Source organism: Zingiber officinale, chromosome 9A, assembly GCF_018446385.1.
Source record: "Zingiber officinale cultivar Zhangliang chromosome 9A, Zo_v1.1, whole genome shotgun sequence".
Lineage (NCBI taxonomy): Eukaryota > Viridiplantae > Streptophyta > Magnoliopsida > Zingiberales > Zingiberaceae > Zingiber > Zingiber officinale.
Window position 1 is genome coordinate 1,133,713 of NC_056002.1, and position 6,000 is coordinate 1,139,712.

Below are 6,000 nucleotides of genomic sequence, written 5' to 3' on the forward strand. Positions count from 1 at the left end.
CAGATATGACACATTGGCATAGGGATGATTTGTCCTGTCATGTCCATCATAAATGCCCACTCTATTGGTTAGTCCTAGGAAAATCATACCGGTTCCACTGTACAAAAATTTTATACAAGTGTCGAACCTTTCCTTAAATAACCTATTGTGTTCTTTAGAAGTTAAATTAGGAATCGCAGACGGAACTTAAGATCATTGATTCCAAATTTAACTTATCTGTTCTTAATGATTTAGATTTGAATCGTAAGCGGAACTTAATACTATTGATTCAAATCCACCTATGTTATTAATTCCATTAAATATTAATTTCCAAAATTGGCTTCCAGGACTGCATGGCAAGGCACATGGCCTTCTTGGATATGGGAGCAACCACCACCACCTAGACAAAGCTTTTTAAGGAAAGCTAATATTTAATTTCCTTAAATAACTCTAGGTTTAACAAAAAAAAATAATCGAATCACAAATTCAAAAAATAAAAGAAAAGAAAGACAACTTCAAAACAAATCCGAAAACTCTAGAATCATATGCCTCTTGTGTTTGGTATTTTCAAAAATAACTATACAAAGAAAACTAGTATGATGCGGAAAACAATTACTAGTTATATCTTTCTTTGTAAGCAAATAACCTCTTGATCTTCTACCATATTCCTCTTCTTATCCCGGACGTTGTGTGGGCAACGATCTACCACGATGAGAATCCACCTAAGCCACCTTCTTCTCCAAGCAAGATTCGGCCACCATAATTCTCCAAGAGAAGTAGAGGTCCGGCCACCACCACCAAGCTCCAAGGGATGCTAGAAACAAAAACTCCTTTCTCTCCTTCTTCTCCTAGCTAGAACCGACCACCATGGATTTCTCTTGTGTTGATGCCGCCGGCCACAAAGGAGGAAGAGAAGAGAAGAAGAAGAGACCCTAGGGTCGGCCACACCAAGGAGGAAAAGAGAGGAAGAAAAAGAATAGAGTCGTTAGCCATGAAGGCACCTCTACCCCCTCTTTTATAATCCTTGGTCTTGGCAAATAAGGAAATTTTAATAAAAACTTCCTTAATTCTTTTGCCATGAAAAATAAAATTTAATTAATTAAAATTGAAAATCTTTTCTCACATATCATGGCCGACCACTATAAACTCCAAAATAAGGAGAGTTTTAATTAACACAAGAATTAAAACTTCCAAATTTGTTTCCGGAAATTTATAAAAAATTTCTCCAATAATTTTTCCCTTCATGGTGGTTTGTAAAAAGGAAATTTTATAAATTAAAATCTTTCTTTTAAACATGTGGATGATTTCCAAAAAGGAAAGTTATCTCTAAAAATTAAAATCTCCTTTCAATCTACAAATAAGGAAAGATATCAAATCTTTTCTTAATCTTTTGTAGAAACTTATAAAAGGGAATATTTAATTTTTTAAACTCTCTTTTAAATCATGAACATGGTTAAAAAAGGAAAGTTTTCTTAAAATTAAAATCCACCTTTCAATCTACAAATAAGGAAAGATTTCAAATCTTTTTTTAATCCTTTGTAGAATGCTATAAAAGGAAAAATTTAAATTTTAAACTCTCTTTTAAAACCATGATATCCACATTAAGAAAAAATTTTAAATAAAAATAAAATCCTTTTTAATATGGCCGGCCAATCAAGCTTGGGCTCCAAGCTATGGCCGGCCAATTAACTTGGCTCAATCCTTTGATCTTGGCCGGCCCTAGCTTGGGTTTCAAGCTAGCTTGGCCGACCCCATTAGGATGGGTAAGAAGTGGGTATAATTCTCTATATATAAGAGGCTACGATAGGGACCGAGAGGAGGAATTGGTTTTGGTCTCCCGATGAAATTAAGCTTCCCGTGTTCGCCCCGAACACACTACTTAATTTCATCAATAATAATTTATATCACTAAAAAATTATTATTGAACTACCACACCAATCCCAAATTATATTTTGGGCTCCTTCTTATTATGAGTGTGTTAATCTCCCTGTGTTTAAGATGTCGAATGTCCACTAATTAAATGAGTTACTGACAACTCACTTAATTAATATCTTAGTCCAAGAGTAGTACCACTCAACCTCATCGTCATATCGGACTAAGTCCACCTGCAGGGTTTAACATAACAATCCTTATGAGCTCCTCTTGGGGTCATTCTCAACCTAGATTACTAGGACACAATTTCCTTCTATAATCAACAACACACACTATAACTAATATCATTTCCTAACTTATCGGGCTTATTGATTTATCGAGCTAAATCTCACCCATTGATAAGTCAAAGAAATAAATACTAAATATATGTGTTTGTTATTATATTAGGATTAAGAGCACACACTTCCATAATAACTAAGGTCTAGTTCTTTTATCAAGTCAGTATAAAAAGAACTTACCTAAAATGGTCATACTCAATACACTTAGAGTGTACTAGTGTAATTTATTAGTCAAGATAAACTAATACCTAATTACACTATAACTATTCCAATGGTTTGTTCCTTTTCCATCTTAGTCGTGAGCAACTGTTTATAATTTATAAAGAACTGATAACATGATCTTTTGTGTGTGACACCACATACCATGTTATTTACAATATAAATTAATTGAACAACTACAAATAAATGTAGGTATTTGACCATTGTGATTCTTTATTTCTAAATAAATGTTTATACAAAAGCTAGACTTTTAGTATACACTCTAACACACTCATGGATGAGTGCCACATGGCATCCCTTTTATTTTTTGAAATGACTAATTACGTATTTCTTTGTAAGCAACTTACTGCCTATTTTCCTTGATAAATCAACAACCCTCCATGCGTAAGCCATTTTAATCTAACCATGACTATTGTTAGCTACATCCCCTTACAAGCCCGAAATTCTTCTTAGTCTCAACACTTCATCTTCCTCCACTCACTCTTCGGAGATCATTCTTCTTTATCTTTCCAAACACCCCGCATTCCATTACTTTTCTTGACCTCCCCCCTTTATGACGCCTCCTAAGACCTTAGTAAGTCACTCTTCCGTTAGTTATTTTTGTGCTCTTTTATGACTGAAGAGTCATTTTCTCCCTGCTATGCTCATACCCATTCTTCTTTTAGCCATGCCGATAGAGCCGCCATTTGCCTCCAATACTAAATCACTAAGAATTATCGTATCAAAATTCGTGGCCCTAATGCTCTCCCTCATCTTCCCCCTGATGGTTATGTCATCTTTTTTAAGGACCAACTAGTGGCCGGTCATTGTTTTCCTATACCTCCCTTTATATCAGAAGTAAGCCAATACTTCAACATTCCTTTACAATAATTCGCCCCGAACGCCTTTCGCTGTTTATGTGGCATGTATATGTTGTTTCATCTTTTTGATATTTCTCCTACACCTTACAACTTTTCCATGTTCTTCTATCCCAAAAAATTAGAACCGGGAGTATTTCTTTTTCAATCCCGTTCGAAAATAGTTTTCTTCGAAGAGATGCCCTCATCTATCAAAGTTTGGAAAACACGTTTCTTTTTCATAAGATTTCCCGAACTTGTTTTATGGTCTACCACATGGCAATCCTCTCTTCCTCCTCTTCCTGATATAAAGAAACTTCATTAACATCCAACCTTTCATGATTATTCTAACAAATTAATCAGTCATTGCTTTTTTATTCACAAATGGATACGCAGCTATCTTTTATTTTTATTCGGTTTAAGTCTTGTTCAAGAGAAACTGCGCTGCTCCTTTAGTAAGTTATGACACCTTCATCATTACCTTTTTACTAACTAAGAAATCTTATGTGTTATGCAATGGATGCTATGTTTGAAGCCTTGGTCGATAAGAAGATTGGTCCGGAAGATGAGGTACTTTTAACCAAGGTGCAAGAACTTCAAGCCGAGCGACCCTTGTCACCTACCATCCCCTCAAGTGAAACTTTCGTCGGCCCAGGTCTTGCATTTGATTCAGCTGCTACCTCCGGGGAAGTGCCTACAGATTTACCTCTATTGCTGGAAGATGTTCCTTCAGAACCAGAAGTTGTTGCTAAGGGGAAATGTAAGAGGCACAAACTGACTCTGGCGCCTTCTCCTAAGAGACAGACACTCTCCCTCCTCGAAGATGTCACTCTGAGGGATATCCAAGCTCCCTCCCTTGAAGGTGTTGCCTTAGGGGATATCCAAACTACTTCCCCTGAACACACTTTATCCTCCCTGTATCCTATTCTCTCATCTTCACGGCCCATTCAATCTCAGGAGGATATCCCAGGTCCAAGAAGGAGCTCAGGCTCTAGTTTTGTTATGACCTTTCAAGAGCAAATCCCCTTACCTCCACAAGAAAATCAAGATTCTCCTTTCTTTATTTTTTTCCCTGCCTTCTGTCCAAACTTTCCTATCTTCATTATCAACACCCTCCTCTACTCTCCCCATATTATTAGGGGGTTCTTTAATGACCACTTGGGAAGAAGTCCGACATTAACTTAAAGTACTTACTCCTACTGAGCTAGCAGATAAATTTTCCTATGAAGAAACTAAAGTAACATAATTTTCCATCAATTATCTTATTCTTATTTTGGCATATTACTAACAATATGTACTTAACAGTGTTGGATCACTACAATAAGTGTAGCTCAACAACTACATGATCTAGCCCAAGAGAATGAGCTACTAAAGCAACAAGTTTTCGAATCATCTTCCATTCAAGCCTCTGAACAAATGAAGGAATTATCTAAACAACTACAAGAGGCTCAAAAATTACTTCAAGCCGAATCTGAGAAATCAAGCCAATGGAAAACCACTCTAGATGGCCTTGAGTCTCAGCTTCAATCAGAAGTTAATCTTTGCGATGAATTGCAAACAAAGCTAAATAAACAAGTTGCGGAGGCTACTTAGCTATTAATCTAGTTGCAAACACTAAAAGCTACTCATGCCTCTGAATTAGCAGCTAAGACTTCTGAATTAAACTCCAAGGATGCTGAGATAAATTAGCTGCATTTATCCTTAGCTGAAGCCCAAGCAACTACCTCAACTAAAGAAGCTGAGCTAAAAGCTTCCCAAGATGCATTAACAATTTATCAAGCAGCCGAAGATGAGCAGTTTGAAAAAAGAAAGAAAATACTTCTTGAATCAACCGACTTCAACGACCCCATCGCTACCTCCATTGTTAAGGCATTTACTCACGTAGCTAAGGGGGCTATAGAACAACTAAGGGAGAAGGGCTATTTGGTGTCTGAACCTTTTATTAATTTTTTAGATCGTATGAGGTTACTTAGGAACAGACCCTCTGACCTATTTCCTAAACTGATGTAATTTCCTATGTATCGTTGTATCAAGGAATCCTTCAGTAATTCAAGCACTATCCTTTTCATAACTCCTGATAACATTTAAAATACCAATATAATTCACTACTAACTTTCAAACATTAACAAATGATAATTTAGATAATCAAGCAAAGATAAATTAGTTTTTCCCTAAAGTTTGCTTAATCTTACTATGTATTTATTTTTTACTAGCTAAGCATATTTATTCATACTCATACCTATCCATGTTTAGAATTAACTTTTACTCGACTTTTAACATTTGAACAAGTTCATTTCCGCCTGAGTTTGTTCTTGCTTGGGCCTATAGTTCGCTCTACCGTTAACGACTGACCGAATTTATCCTTGCCTATGTGTATTTTCGCCCGGACTTTGGCACTCGCTTGACTTTAAATGACTGGCTGGGTTTATTCCTATACTTATAGAATAGAAAGATTATAATCTGTGTTATTCATCTAAGAATATTAAAGGTCAGTAATTTCTATAATGATTCAATGTTTGTCTGACTTTCAAACCTTAAACTTATTCTTGGTAATCGAATTGGTGACTTGTTGCATCAATTATCATCATCGGCTTCCTATTGGTGACACGTGTGTACCTAACATCATATATGTACCTTTGTTACTGTATCGACCGCCTCACTTGATCATCTCATGGCTCATAATTGATCCCGCCCTTTACACTGCTAAGATCCAATGGTTTCCCTTAACTATCCTTTTGGAAGAATCCTTATAAACA